Here is a 17,345-nt window from a genome sequence, read left to right on the forward strand (position 1 = left end):
AAAACATTTGGGTTTTTTGGTCATTGCTCTGTTTATTCTGTCTAGGTACAAGCAATTGCTGTATTTGGTTTGACGTCCACGAATGGAGCAGTTTATTTCATACTACACAGGGTTTTTTGTATGAAGACTGCGGTTTGAAATGTGGATTCACTTGGAACTGACAGAATACCCTATTTTTTGAATAGCTCAATGCAATGGGCTCTTTTGACACTCTCACTCATTATTCTGATGGCTCGTTTGTGCAGTTTGAACACATTTTGCACATTATGAGCATTGCACCAGAGAATATTATGATAGAATGTATGTGTGCAAAGTATGTTGGTTTTAAGCATGAGTTATAACAGAATGTGGTTAATATTCATAATGCACAGCATGCTGTTCAAATTCTGTTTCAAAGTACCATGATATATTAATGCCATTTTAATTATTGAACTACATACATACCTAAAAATGTTGTACCAGCAAGATACTCTATAGTTTCATTATGTATTTACATTTTTATGTTAGTTTGTTATTTATGTAAAATTTAATGTTACTAACTTTTTTTAACTAAAAGAGACACCTCTTTTATTTGACAAGTTGTGGACTGACATAAGTGCTTTTTCAAATCTCACATGTACGATTTTGGTATTCTATCTGTAATTACTAGTCTGCTATCATCAGTAAATTACACAGTTTCTCCTTGTGTGGCCAATAGTGGGAAGTCATTAATGTAAATGAGAAACAATACTGCACCTAATGAGCTCCTTGAGGGATCTCAATGTTCAAAAATTCTTAAAGATGTTATACAATATAATATGAAGCACTCAAAATTTCGGATATCTCTACCCTCTGCACTCTGTCTGCTTATTTCCAGCCCCCATTATTATTACATTTTCAAGTTTACCTAGAAGTATTTCATGATCAGCTATGTCAAAAGCTTTACTGAGACCTAGGAAAATGCCTGTTCCTTGTTTGCCTTTATCTAGGGCCTTTAAAACTACATTTGTAAATTTTGTAATGGCTGATTCAGTTTTCGTTCCTGAAAGACACTGAGAAGAAGTTTAATAAATTTCAAGCTGTCTGCCTAATAACTGGAAGAACTTTGGGAAAAAAACAGCAAAGAAAACACTAATGCAATTCTACAAAGTTATGGCTGTACCTACACTTGTGTACGATTATGAATCATGAAGAATAACAAAACATATACAAGCAGCACAAATGAATTTCTGTAAATTGCCAAGAGTTTTATATCTACCAAAGAAATGGAAAGATCGTGAGAGTAAAGAGGTTATGCTTATGTCATACTATTCTTTTTCCATACACAAATAGAATGTGAAATACTTCTTTGAGGAAATGCTCCTGGGACAAAAGTAGCATCCCCTGGCAGAAGAAAGCAATAAAATGTATTGTTGTTTTACGTAACTTAACTGTTTGCAGACAGTACTTTGTTGAGCATAAAATACTTACTGTTCCAAGTCTACATATACTCAAAGTACTTATGACTGCCAAACAGAACGTCTACTGTGTGAAACTATATGAGATGTACACACATGTGTAACCAGAAACCAAAATTTGCTAGATTTCCTTACACTTGATTATATAAAGTCAAAAATATATTTTTCAGTAAGAACTATTTTCAATAATATATGATTAGCCATAAGGTAACTGCAGGCAAATAAATTTAAAATTGTAATGGAGTCGTTGGTAAAAGAAAAAAACGTTTTACATAACACAAATGACTTTGTGGGTAATGAAAAAAGCATGATCTTTTATTGTAAATGTGACTGTGAACAACCACTTTGTAACTAGTAGTATTCAACTTAATCCGTGGCCTATGCAGTTTGTGCAATAAAATTAACTACGCAATGAGGACTGTTACAATACAAGAATAACTATGTAAAAGTATTTACACATGTAAAGCACTTGTATAATGATATATATATCCAATGGTACACATTGTTTATGAGGAGCTGTTGAGAACTCTGCAAAGTATCTCGCAGCTGTGTCGCTACCATCACAAACAGAGCTATCACTGCTGGTGCAGCAGATTCATGACCACATTGGAAGGATGAAATGGGCAGCTGTGTCCAGCCACAGCAAATATCCAGTCTTCATGCACAATGTGATGGCGAATTGCCTCCTTCATGCAGTCCGCAGAGACTGTTAGGGCTCTTCTACAACCGCCTTGTTTTGGGTCTTACCAAATACCGCAATGTGGTGCTCATGCTACAGACATCTTGCAAAATGGAAAAAGCATTGAAAGAGTGAAGCCATCAGGGATCTTACCATCGCCAGCGCTCAACAATGTTCCTTCAGTTCAGGATGGCTGAGGTTCAAACGTGTATACACACACTCAGACTGAAGAGTCAGCACCAAGGCATCAGATGACAGTGAAACAGATGGTCACATTTACGCACACACTGGCACAACAAACAGTCGTCTATACAAGAACTGGACAACAAATCAAATTCAAGTACCCCTACACCGCAGGTGCTCTGCAATTGAAGAGAGGGAGGTGGGGGGCAGCGTTGTTTAATCCTTGCAGTCGCAGTGGATTTTGGAGCAAGTCTTTTCTTCTTTCCTGATTTAGAACAGTTACTTATAACTTTGATCGAATAAATGTTGTGAAACATATGGGGTTTCATTTCTGGCCTCCAACGTTGATGTTGGATGACAGGAAAGTGTTGCTCACACATATTCCAGTAATTGATTTGTAATTGTATGTCTTCTTAGTCTTTATTTCATTATTTTGCTTTGTTTTCTCGATACATTGCAAATATTTCAAGAAGACTTGAATATTTATTTCTTCCGCAAGTGATGCCAGAAAACGAAAAATGATTTAGGTTTTACAATACCAGGACTTACGGAAAGCCTACACTATGTATAAATAACATAAATTGGTGAAGCAATAATTTTTAAATAAGTTTATTTAACAGTGAAAAAGTCAACTCTGTTGAAGGATAAAGATATAGTTCTTTTTGACTTTGTTTGACATTTAACAAAAAGGATAAGGTTAACATGGTGTGTGTATTGCCTTATAAATATCGTTTGAAGTGTTTGTATGTACATAAAAGACGATGTTTTGAAACGTTTGGATGGCTGTTTCACTTATTTATTATAAATTTTTAGCATATAAATCTAATTGATGTCATACTCAATTTACATACTCACATAAATGTACGAATTTATATATGAATAATGAGAGAGATATATATTAGGCTTTGCATAGGTTTGTGGTGCTTCTCCATAACTTTAATCTAAACAATAGATACACATAACAGAGCCTTTAGTCATCTATAACATGTTCTCCTTTAGTATTTACAACAGAGTATCAACGCTGGGGTAACTTTTCGTCTGTGACTGTAGAAATCACATGGTTTTGAGATGAAGACCTCAACAAACCCTGTTCTGATTGCACTTTCATCTGGAAAGGAAGTTCCTTGATGGCTGTTCGGTAGAGAGAGGTAAATGTGAAAATCTAAGAGCGTCAGATCAAGTGAATAAGGTGTGTGTGTGTGGGGGGGGGGGGGGGGAGAATGACTTCCCAAGTCAACTCTTGTATAGCGGTTTTTTTTTTCAGTCTAGCAGAATGAGGGATGGTGTTGTCATGGATTAGCATCACTTCATGCAGTCTTCCTGGTCGTTATTCTTGGACTGCGTCTGCAAGACATCTCAGTTGTTGATAGTAAATGTCAGCTGTGATGGTTACGTGTCAGTTAAGCAATTCATAGTACACCACAGCATCCCTGGTCCACCATATGCGTTACATTACATTCTGCTGATGTGCACAGGTCTTTGTACATGGAGTTACTGCTTTGTTTGAGCTCAGCCGTTCGTATGTTTTCCTTATGGTAGCATGAAGACACCATTTCTTGTCACCAATAACGATACAGGACAGGGATGATCAGCATTGTTCACGAACCAGTTGATGGCGAGCAAGCAGAAATGCATTAATCGACGCCCACTGATTTCGTGATTTTGGCTCAGCGCATGCAGTAGACATACACATGATTTTTGAACCTTTCTCATTGCATGCAAATGTCGCACAATGGTGAAATGATAACAGTTCAACACATCTGCCAGTTCTCAAGTACACTGACGTAGATCACTGCGCGTGTAATGATCCCTGGCAGCACACACACTGTTAATAAACTGAAATGACGTTTAATTTTACTATTTACGCCGCTATGAAGCAATTTGTATGTACTGTAATTGTGTAACAAAAAAATGTTATTTAATTTTGTATAAAGGACGTTGGTTATTGCAATATTTTCTGTAGTAATATTCTCGATGTATTTATGACTGTAATATTTCTATACTCATAAGGTAATTACGATATATGTTAATATTTGCGATGAAAAAATGTAAAATATAGCCACTGAGGAAAATAATGTTGTAAGATTACAAAGAGATATTAATAATCAGCAATAGTATAAATAGCACTACATAATGTGCATTCTTTGTCGTCTTCCTCGAGAGCTGAGAGAGAGAGGAACCTGTGACGTAGCATTATATGCATGAGTAGACTTCTTTTGCCTGTATCTGTCTTTAGCCGCCATTAGAGAAGAAATAATAAAGGTGTGTAATTTTATTTATTGTTGTGGTCTAAATACATTACAATTTATCAAAACTAATGTAAATTAGCTTGCCCATGTCATCTATAATATTTCTTTAAAGAATTTTCAGCACTTTCAGCGATTGTTGTTGGAGTTGCTGGGCTGTGCCGCGACCGAACGATTTGCAGCGGCGGCACATTTAAAAAATTGTTCCGCTATAAAATTAACCAAACCCGTAAATCGGGAGCAGGTAAAATTAGCAATGAATTACGAAATATTTTTCTTTTGCAGCGATCCTGAGGCTGACTGAATTTATTACTGGTTTTACGTTTGTGCATTCATAGGCGGATAATTAACCTTGAAGTTATTAATCTGTTGGTCCTTTCAATTTCTAAAGCAAATAACTTAAACATATAGTGAAGTGTGTTTTGTCAATGATAATTAAACGTTCACGTCGGCTTAGCAATATTTAACCATTTTATGCTAACAGAGACAGTCTTATGTTCCATAGCTAACGCCGGGAAAGAGTTCAGTAAATATTTAAAAACCCACTGCATTTAGAAAATGTGTGTCAAGGCCTAAATACATAAAAAAATTTAATTTAAATAATTTTTATAGTCATAAATGTTATTAATCAGTTAGTTTGAATTTATCAGCATGAGAGGGCTGCTAAAGTTCACGTAATTTTAAATGTGCTTAATTCTGTCTAAATGAATTTATTACCACATGTAAAAAAATGGTTCTACAACAAAATTCGTACTGAAAGACTAAATAACAAAAATATTTAAAGCCATTTCTTCCCCATTTTCATCTATTCATTTTACATAATAAATAAATAAATATATTCATTAAACTGGCGCCCAACGTGGGGCACGAATTAGCAGTGGCCACAAAATACCCATGAGATAATTAGGGAATAATTGTAGTCGAACTTTGTTGGAGAACAATTAATAATTTTTTCATGTATTGTATGTATTGCCTAACCAATATTGTGTGGTAATACCTGTATATGATTTGTTGCATGAGAACACTATATACCCAGAGGCAAGCTGAAGAAGATAGTTCAGTATATCAAAAAATTAATTACTTACCACAATACCAGGGGGCAGCTGCACCCCAGATAGATCACCAAAAGGTAAAGCTACGGTGTAGTTGTCCTGTGGGTAGTATAGTAGCCTCAGTGCGGTGTTCTCGGATCATTAGTGGTGTGCTTGTTGTTAGTGTTTTTTTTTTTTTAAATAACAGGTCATTTGAGTAGTTAGTCATCGTAGTATATAATAAGTGTGTTTCAACAAATGACCATTTCTTGTGTGATTATGTCAGTGAAACCTGAGTGTTAGCATATTTGGTTCAGATTTTGTTTCTTTCGTTGACTATGGTTAGATTGCGTAGTCAGAAAAATATAAACATGGATAATGAACAACAGTTAGAAAGCAGTGATACCGAGTTAGAAAGTGGAGCACAAAGTAATGTTAGTGGCGTAGTTCAGGAAGTACAATGTGAGAATCTGGGGGCAGAAGGGCAAGAAATGTTGCCACTGCCAGCCAGTGATTCAGTTGAAAGTAGAAATACTGTGCCACCCACACGCACTAGACACGGACCAGAGAGTGGTGAGGTGTCAGAAGTGCAATCATTAAGAGTTATGTTCGAGTGCATGCTCAATTTCCAAGCTATGTTTGTGCATGAACAAGCAGAGCGTGACCAGAGATTGGTAGCTGAATTTGCACATAAGCAAGCAGAACACGATAAGGAACGTGATGCTATGCAAGCAGAACGCGATAGAGAACGTGATGCTATGCATGCAGAACGAGAAACGGATCGTGATGCTAAACAAGCAGAGCGTGATCGATGCCAGCATGAGAGAGACTTGCAGTTAATGCAATCTTTGGAAGCTATGCAAAGTGAGATTGTTAGTTTGAGACAAAACTATGAAACCATACCCAAAGCGGTGCAAGAACTGAGCGAAAGAGTAGATAATATCCAAGTGGCTAACGCCAGTATCGTAGATCAAATCAGTGTAGTGGCTAACAGGATGGAAAAATTAGAAATTGACACAAGTCAAGCAATAGAGCAGAAAATGTCCGAACAGCGAAGAAAATTGAAAAGGAATTTACGAACTGGTTAGAGGCAAAAGACACCGACCTTAATCAAAAAATAGACGAGAAGGTGCACTCCGCGATTGAGGTCAAAGACTTGGGCTTGAGTGCGGAAGTGCAGGATAGGCATATAAATATAGCAGTGAAAAATTGCGACAGCGAGACAGAACAGGCAACCAATGTTAGCGAAACAAACAAATGTCACTCCAAAATAGTGATTGAAGAAAGCCTGATTAAAAACCGACAGTCTCAGATCTTTACAACGGAGAAGAAATCTGTTCACCCTGTAGTATTTATCAAGGGATTTAGAAACATTTTGCCTAGTGTTTGGAGTCATACGCAGAAAATACAGTACGTTATGTCTTACATACAAGGAGATGCTGCATTATGGGCAACCGAAGCAGCTGACAGTTGCGACACATATGAGCAATTTGAAAAGGCATTCTTGGCCAAATATTGGTCAACATGTATTCAGAAGAGATTACGGAAAGAGGTATATAATCCAGAACCGTATTCTCCACGATTAGGCAATTTGCGAAAATATTTTGAGAAATACATTAATAAGAGTCGTTACTTGGACGAGCAGATTTCATCCCGGGATTTGATCAGACTTTTGAAATCACACTTGCTGATACACGTAAAGGAAAAACTTATACACGTACCGGAGAACGACATGGAACATTTCTTGTCTGTTCTGGACTCAATTGACCTGATTCAAGGGGATGTTAAGGCAGCCTCTGAACAGGCTAGAAGTAACGGAAACGGTTACAGAAATGGTCGAAATAACACGCCTCCACCAAATAATGGAAACGGCGGAGGTAACAATAGGAGACAAGATTATGTACAAAACGGGAATAGAGGTAGAGACCGGAACGGCAATAGTCAGCCGGTGAACAATGACCGGAAAAGGAGGTTCGATGACCGATATGAAACAGGCCCACCAAGCAATAGTAGATGGAAAAATGCCAGGGGGCCGTGGAACACCAATACCTATAACGATGCAAACCGAACTTGGCCACAGAACCAGAGGCCCAGTCCGGACCGGCAAAACAGTGAAAGATATAACAATAACCGACCGCCACCACAAAATGCGCCAATTGCGCAACCGTGGCGGCCGACGCAACACCCATCCACCAGTAATAATCCAACAAACTAGATTCAGCCGAGATACGCTCTCCATCGTCGGCTGAGGTTTGGAGTGAGAGCACCCCGACACAGAACAAAACATCGGAAATCTGTATCCCCAGGTATAATGACGGGGTACAGATGGGACATGAATTAATAACTGAACCACCCACGTACATAAAGGAGCACAAAGACAAAGTACAAGCGATAACAGAGATCAAAATTAACAATACCGATGTGCAAGCGATCGTAGATACAGGCAGTACTGTCAGTGTCATGAGTATGGACCTATTCAGAGTCCTGGGGAAAGAAAAGCGTATGCTGACTTTTCCTGTGAACAATTGCAAAGTCACTGGAGCCATCAGTGCACAGCAACAAATAATTAAACTCCAAGTGCGGGTAGAGATGTATATAGGGGGAGAAGCCATAGCGTGCTCGTTCCTGGTAGTAAAGGGTTTAAAGGTAGCCTGCATTTTGGGAGTAGATTTTTTGAGAGAAAGGGACGCAGTAATCGACCTTTCTCGGGGAAAATTAAGTTTGATGAACACGGGTAGGAGGATAGAATTGTCCATGCTCAGATCTGAAGAGATACCTGTGCCTAATTGTAATGCTATTAACATAAAATGTAGGAATCAGTGGATACTACATTTAGACAGTCATTCTCTAGGGCAAAATCTCTATTATCCAGACGTACAAGGTGATCAATTAAAAGCAAATGTGGACGCACTTGTGAACAAAGTATCACAGTCCGAAAATTTGAACTCAATGCAACAGCAGGATTTGGTACAGTTATTATCTGACTATGCAGGTGTATTTTCAGAACGACCAGGAATTGTTAGGGGATATCAATACAATATCGAGGTGAAGCCTCACAAAACCTACTGTCGAGCCTCATACTCCATTCCTTGGTCCAAGAAGGAAATAGTAGCTAAGGAAATTAGAAAGCTGATCGAGTGGGGAATAATAGAACCGTCTTGGTCCCCTTATAGTAGTTCTTTGGTGGCAGTGCAAAAGCAGACGGACAGGTACGGTTAGTATTAGATGCAAGAGACATAAACGAAATTATTGTAAGTGTCAGGATTCACCTGGAAAACTTAGATGAGCAAATTCAAAAATTCTTTTTTTTTTTCTTTATTGTGATTTTATTCCCCTGCCCCATATGGGCAGGGGAGGGCTGTCAGCAGCACAATACGCCGCTCTTCAGCCGAGTGACATGACAACTAAAACAAGAATAAAATAATACATACATAAGGAGGTAAAAAAGGGGAACATAAAAAAGAGTAAGGGGAGAAAATGGAGGTAAAAATACACTGACATGTAGACGTTCATTGGGGACAGTTAAAAAAGTCACCAGAAAGTTAAAAAACGCAGTGGGCGATTCTTAAAACACAGAGAAGACACTGGATGCGCATGCACAGGTTAAAAGTTGGCCACAGTATTAAAAACACTCCAAAACAACACACTTAAAACCCACTTGGAGCACACACGACGAAGAATAAAACTATCCGGTGGGACCTGCCGAGGGAAAGGACAGAGAGGATGGAAAAGGAGGGGAGAGCATGGGGCAGCTGGGGAAGCGGCGGGATGGAGAGAGGAGGGGCAACCGTGGGTTCACGAAGAGGCAGGAGACACATGGGGCGGGAGAGGAAAAGGGAAGACAGGGCACGAGGGAGCGCAGAGACACTGAAAGAAGGCACAAGAGATGGAGGGAGAGTAGGAGGGGAAATCCGCTCAGAAGGAGGGAGGGGGAGGAGAGGGAGCCCTGAGGAGGAGGCAGGAAGAGGGGGTTAGAGTTGGTAGGAAGGATAGATGTCAGGGCGAAGCTCATCATCCGGGAGTGGTAGACGGTGGAAGTTGTGTTGGGAAAGGAGATGGAGGGTGTGGAGATGGAGAGAGGGAGGGACACAACGGTAAAGGCGCGGCAACTGGTTGGGAGTGGAGAGGAAGGGAGACACCAAGGAGTGAGGGGGATCAAGGCGGCGGACAATATATAGTGTGCGGATGTGTTCAAGGAAAAGGAGAAGGTGGGGGAAGAGGATGAGGTCATAGAGGATGTGCGTGGGTGACGGAAGGCGGATGCAGAAGGCGAGGCGGAGTGCATGGCGTTCGAGGATTTGGAGGGCTTTATAGAACTGTGGAGTGGCGGAAATCCAAGCGATGCTGTCATAACAAAGGATGGGGCGGATCATGGATTTGTAGGTGTGAAGGATGGTGAAAGGATGCAGACCCCATGTCCGGCCGGACAGGAGTTTCAGGAGGCGGAGGCGGTTGTGAGCTTTGTTTTGGATGGTATGAAGATGGGGAGTCCAGGTGAGGTGGCGGTCGAGTGTGAGGCCAAGGTATTTGAGGGTAGGAGTGAGGTGGATAGGACGGCCATAAATGGTGAGGTAGAAATCATGGAGGCGGAAGGAGCGGGTGATGCGGTCTATGATGATCGCCTGGGTCTTGGAGGGATTAACACGGAGGAACCACTGGTTGCACCAAGCGGTGAATTGGTCAAGGTGGGTTTGAAGGGTACGTTGAGACCGTTGAAGGGTAGGATAAAGGGCTAGGAAGGCGGTGTCATCAGCGAACTGAAGAAGATGAACAGGACGGGGAGGTTTGGGCACATCAGCAGTGTACAGGAGATAGAGGAGAGGGGAAAGGACAGAAGCTTGGGGCACGCCGGCAGAGGTAAGAAAGTACGGGAGTTGGAATTGTGGATAGTCACATAGGAGGGATGATGGGAGAGGAAGGAAGCAACGAGATGGACGAAGTTGATGGGGAGAGCATAGGTCTGGAGTTTGAAGAGGAGCCCAGGATGCCAGACACGGTCATAGGCGTTCTGGAGATCAAGGGAAACAAAGATAGCGGAGCAACGGGAGTTAAGTTGGAGGGAAAGAAGACTGGTAAGGTTAAGGAGCTGGTCGTTGGCAGAGAAGGAAGGCCAGAAGCCACACTGGGTAAGAGGAAGGAGGCGGTGCTGGTTAAGGTGGCGGTGGATACGGCGAGAGAGGATGGCCTCAAAGACCTTACTGAACACGGAGGTGAGGCAGATGGGACGATAGGAAGAGGTAGCAGAGGGGGGTTTGTTAGGCTTAGGGAACAGCAGGACACGGGAAGTCTTCCACAGGTCGGGGTAAAATCCAGTGGAGAGGAGGACATTGTACAGGGTAGCAATGACAGACAGGAAGGATGGAGGGGATTCCTTGAGGTGACGGTAGGTGACGCCATCATGACCAGGGGCGGTGGTGGTGGTGGTTAGAGTTTAACGTCCCGTCGACAACGAGGTCATTAGAGACGGAGCTCATGCTCGGGTTAGGGAAGGATTGGGAAGGAAATCGGCCGTGCCCTTTCAAAGGAACCATCCCGGCATTTGCCTGAAGCGATTTAGGGAAATCACGGAAAACCTAAATCAGGATGGCTGGAGACGGGATTGAACCGTCATCCTCCCGAATGCGAGTCCAGTGTGCTAACCACTGCGCCACCTCGCTCGGTATGACCAGGGGCGGTGTTGCGTTTGGAGCGGAGGACGAGTGTGATGTCTTGCATGGTGATGGGAGTGTTGATGTCGGAGGGGGGTAGCCGATCCAAGTACTGGAAGCTAGGGGCGAGCGGGGGGACGGAGGTGTCAGTGCGGTCAAGGACAGTGGGGAAGAAGGAGTAATCAAAATGGGGATCGTCAGGAATGGAGAAGACCTCGGCTAGGTGGGAAGCAAAATGGTTAGCCTTACTGAGGTTGTCAGGAAAGGGCCGATCGTCATGGAGGATGGGGTAATGCGGGGTGGGATGGCTACCAGTAAGGCGGTGGAAGGCTGACCAGTACTTGGAGGAGTTGACAGGGAGGGTGGAGTTGAGGCGTGTGCATGTCTGACGCCAGTCCCGGCGTTTCTTTGCTGTAAGGAGGTTCCGGATATGTCGCTGTAATTGCCGGTGGCGGGTGAGAGTATCCCGGTCACGAGTGCGGAGGAAGGAGCGGTAGAGCCTGCGGAATTCACGCAGAAGAAGGACGGCCTGTGGAGGAAGCGTAGGGCGGTGAGGGTGGATGAGTTTGGTAGGGACATGAGCCTCCACAGCGTCAGTGATGGTCTTCTGAAGGAAGGAAGAGGCATGGGTGATGTCATCAGGGTGGTGGAAAGTGAGGGGGTGGCTTTAGACCTGTAAGGCAATGGATTCCCGGTAGGCATCCCAATTGGCACGGTGGTAGTCATGGACAGACTTTGGAGGGGCAGTTGGGCGGGTGGCTGCAGTGGCAGGACGGGTAGAGGAGATGGTGAGAAGGACAGGGAGATGGTCACTACCGACGGGATCGAGGACATCAACGGCAATGCGACCAAGGAGGTTGGGGGAAGCGAGGATAACATCGGGGGTGGAGTTACTTTCAGGATGGATGTGCTGTGGGAGAGGAACAAGGTCACCATGGAGGGTGGCAAGGAACTGATGCCACCGCCGAAGGGTGGCAGGGTCACGGCTGTGGATGTTTCAAAAATTCCATGGAGTGCAATATTTGACATCTGTTGACATGAAAAGTTCATTCTGGCAAATCCTGCTCACACCCGAATCGAGGAAATATACTGCATTTATATTTTGGCCTAAATGTAAGTGCAGGAGTTTTCACAACAGCCCTCGACCCGGTTTTGAGCCCGGATTTTCTGCAAAGGGTAACAGTGTATGTAGACGATCTGGTGATTGCTACTGCCACCTGGGAGGAGCACGTAGAACTACTGGGTAGAGTCTTAGAAAGGTTTAAGCAAGCGGGAGTAACAGTGAATCTTGAGAAATCCAAATTTGGACGTAATCAGATTAAATTTCTAGGTCACATAATAACACCACAAGGCATCAAACCTGACAGCAAAAAACTTGACGCAATTCGTGGGCTTCCGAGCCCGAGAACTAAGAGACAACTCAAAGCGTTTATAGGTCTTGCATCCTTTTTTAGACGGTTTGTTCCAAACCAATTAATGAACAACGAGTCGTTATTGAGCCTGTTGCGTAAAAATGCCCACTGGGTGTGGACAGAAGAATGTCAACGCGCATTTGACGATATCAAAAACGCCTTGGTGAATGCAAACATACTGCGACACCCAGACATGACAAAGATTTTTGCATAGCGACAGATTCATGTTCATACGGTCTGGGCACTTGTTTGTTTCAGTGGGACAGGAGCAACGACCACACAACAATCAATGTAATCGGTTTTGCCAGCCGCACACTAAACAGCTGTGAGAGAGCATATTCCGCTACCGAGTTAGAGGCTCTTGCAGTGGTTTGGGCAGTAAAGAAATTCAACTATTACATCCATGGCAAAGAAATCAAAGTATTCAGTGACCACCAGGCTCTGAGCTATTTAATGTCTTGCAAATTACACCATATCCGCTTGCTAAGATGGAGGTTAGCATTGCAGGAATATAAAATTAAGACTATGTACATAAAAGGACAAGATAACGTTGTAGCTGACGCCTTGTCGAGGCTTCCACTAGGGCTATCCTCAGTGTCAAAGATTTTGGAACAATCGGAGGAATATCGAATACTCTTAGTACAAGATAAGGAACATAGGAGGGACTTTTTACATATGTGTAAGAGTATGTCTACATTGCAGGAAACTGATCCGATTTGGCGAGATGTCATTAGCAAAATTAAAGAAGGTACCAATCTTAAAAGTGTGCAAAACTTCAAAATAGTAGATAATATTCTGTATTATAAAACAGGTATACCGTAACAGGCTATCCCAACTGTAGTGTGGCACACGCACTTAGCATGGGGTCATGTTGGGAGAGGCAAAACAATAAGGATTTTATCCAGATACTGTTACTTTAAGGGAATAAGCCAGCAGATTCACACCATTATCAGGACTTGTCTTCTGTGCCAAAATAAATCCACAAGGTTTGAACTGCACCCTATAGTGCCTCAGCGGCCACTTCAGTTAGTATCTATAGACATAGCAGGACCCTACCCTCGAGCCAGGGGTGGATTAAAGTACATTTTAGCGTTATATGACATTTTCTCTAAATACTTAAAAATATACTGCCTTAAATCAGCCACCACTCGTGGAATAGTTAAATGGTTAGGGAAAGAATATTTTACACAGGCGGGTAAGCCTGAAGCGATAATATCAGATAATGCTTCCTATTTTACAGGTCATACCTGGAGGAACTATTTCCATGAACAAGGCGTAAAGCACATACTAATATCCCGTTTTCATCCACAGGCAAGTTTAGTAGAAAGAACATTTGGAGAGTTAAATAAATTTTTCAGGTTATATATCGCATATAAGCACACAAGATGGCCAGATCTGATATCTAAATTTTTGGAAATTCACAACGCAACCCCGCATGCCTCTATGGGGTATCCACCAACTGAGATTATAATGAATAATAATAGAGTACTGAATGAGTGGCTGGCACCTTTGCCTAAGGTCCCAGTCATTCCTGAGCCTAAGGAAGAGGGGATAAGGAAAGCAGGGTGCAACCTTACCAGGTGCACTCAGAAAAGGAAAGAAAAATATAATCGACATGTGACGAATAATCAAAAACTTAGTGTTGCGGACTTGGCGCTCTTACGCAATCATCCTAAGTCCTCGGCACCCTTGAAACAGAATAGCAAGTGGCAATTGGTGTTCAATGGACCTTTTAGAATAGTAAGTGTGCCACATGAGTGTAGCTATCTCTTAGCAGATCCCCAATCAGGGAGAGTACGGGGACTGTATCTGCGTAAGGATGTGAAAATATTCCTACAGTAAATGACTAATAGTCCTCTGTGTTATGTGCAAAAAGGTACACCATTCTTTTGGAAATGAATTAACATTAATGATGTGTGATCTGTAGAGATAATGTACTTGTGTAGAAGTATTTGGTTATAAGAATATGATTGACTTTCTCTTTTGTTTATGATTATTTGTGTTATGTCTTCTTTTTAATTAGTGTTAGCTTAAACATGCTCTAAATGTCTGCATGGTAACCTGATTAGTGCAATTATTTGTAGTGTTAAATTGTGACAGAGATCAGTCAGGAGGAACATTTTAGTAGTGATTAGTTTGTGTACTGCATGATATTCTATATGTGTGTCAAACTTGAAATATTTCTTGGTACAGTCTTTTCTATTACATGTATATATATATATATATATATATATATATATATATTTGTGTGTGTGTGTGTGTGTGTGTGTGTGTGTGTGTGTGTGTGTGTGTGTGTGTGTGTGTGTGTGTAGCTGTCAGATTGACAGGTTCGAACCCAGAATAATATTAATAATATGAGACCCTGAGAACTTTATTTTCAATCCAGAATTATCAAAGAGAGTAATGCATCCAGTAGTGACCCAAGGGCACCATGGGAGGCAAACTTATTGCAAATTTAAGTAACGCCAAGTTACGCACAAAGAAGCTTCAATTGAAGCATGGGCAGATCGAATCAGTAAAAAGAGCTAGCCTGATACAGTCCTAGTCAATTTTAGCCTACAGAGACTACACTGTAGTTACGTAGGACCTTGCAAGTAAAGTGAGACATAATTTCAAAGGAGTTATTGAACAATACGCCTGAATTCGGCTGGAATGCACAAATAAAATCTACTCGAACATAAATAGAGATTATTTTTGGGCAAACTAAAACGAAATTTTAATATTTGTTACCATGTGCGCAATTATCACACACCTTGGTAAAGAGTGAACAAAGACGTTACGAATGTGCTGTTACAATAAATAGCACAGGGTACATTGTAACTGAAAAAACTTAAACGAAAGTGCAGTATTGTGTGGCAGAAACAGACAGTAACTGTTAAAACTGCAGCAATACGTCACGAGTTTGTTTTGAACAAGCCATAAGAAACTGTACCATCGCCGTGTCTGCAAGTGGACAAGGAACTAACACGACACAAACAGTGAGACGATAATAGGCGGTGGACCAAGCTAGTGTCAAACTATAACTTATACTGTGTGTGTGTACAAAAAAAAATATTCTTTGTGTATCAAGGGACGCCAGGAAAGCGCATTGACTACAGAGATACATTTTGTTCTAAGGTGAAAACTTGTGTGTGACTAATGACAAGTCATGACATGGTGAAAAAATATTATGTGCCCATAAAACGCGTTACTGTGACAACGAAACATTGTGCAAACCAGACTAGTGAAGGCCTACTGAATAATAACTGCCAATAACTGTGTGCATTCTTTCCTACAGCGGGAAAAATGCCCATAAGGATAGTACACTGTTTGTGAACTTGTTACATGTTTGCTGGAGCACTGCAAGAAGATGTCACACGGGCGAGCTGATATACAACGCGCATCCGGCTACTTCAGCCATGCAGCGGCCACAGCAACCCGTAGCAGACCAGACAGCCACATGCCTCTCCGCGCCATAGCTGTCAACACCGGGGGGCGGTGACCTACACGGAGCCGACACGCCGCGCCGAGCGCCGCTCAACAATCACTCCGCACTGTTCACCAACTACAGCATTATTGACATATTCCAAAATATATACACAAACTGCATAACATGTCAATGAACTCGATTTTTGACAAACATTGAACACTTATTATGTGTACCCGTAAATTGACGAGAGAAAATGAACACTAACAAGTGCAGGAGATTGATTTGTAGCACGTAGGTAGTGAGAACATTATGAAAGTGACGTTGTACTAAATGATTTCAAAAAAACTAAGTGATATATCCTAGGACAAGTGACCTTGCAGTATACCGCAAAATGATAATTACGAGTTGTTAAACTCACACAACAAACTTTCGTTGAACTGTATGTGACTGTGATATTATGTAACCGTTGATGACAAACTGCTAAATCATTTCGAAACAATTACTGTTAAAGAGACAAGATTAATCATGAACCAACTGGGATGTCTGGGCTCCGGCACAGTTTTGCCCAGGTTTCCTGTCTGCCTTCGCCCAAATGGGGGAGCCATGAACATATATAACCCTGGGACTAATTAAAAGAGCCATTCCATAAAAAAAACAGAATTGTAAAGAACGTTACTGGCACCATTGTGTCAAAGTATAGAAACTCTTTGCCAAATGCTGCCAGGGGGCAATGTAACGTTCCCTGGCAGCACACACACTGTTAATAAACTGAAATGACGTTTAATTTTACTATGTACGCCGCTATGAAGCAATTCGTAACTACAGTAACTGCGTAACAAAAAAATATTCTTTAATTTTGTATAAAGGACGTTGGTTATTATTGTAATATTTTCTGTAATAATATTCTCGATGTATTTTGACTGTAATATTTCTATACTCAAAATGTAATTACGAAATATGTTAATATCTGCGATGAAAAAATGTAAAATATAGCCACTGAGGAAAATAATGTTGTAAGATTACAAAGAGATATTAATGATCAGCAATAATATAAATAGCATTACATAATATGCATTCTTTGTCGTCTTCCTCGAGAGCTGAGAGAGAGAGGAACCTGTGACGTAGCATTATATGCATGAGTAGACTCCTTTTGTCTGTATCTGTTTTTAGAGGAGAAATTATAAAGGTGTGTAATTTTAATTATTGTTGTGGTCTAAATACATTATAATTTATCAAAACTAATGTAAATTAGCTTGCCCATGTCATCTATAATATTTCTTTATAGAATTTTCAGCACTTTC

This window comes from Schistocerca americana, chromosome 2 (assembly GCF_021461395.2).
Source record: "Schistocerca americana isolate TAMUIC-IGC-003095 chromosome 2, iqSchAmer2.1, whole genome shotgun sequence".
NCBI classification, from domain to species: Eukaryota; Metazoa; Arthropoda; class Insecta; order Orthoptera; family Acrididae; genus Schistocerca; species Schistocerca americana.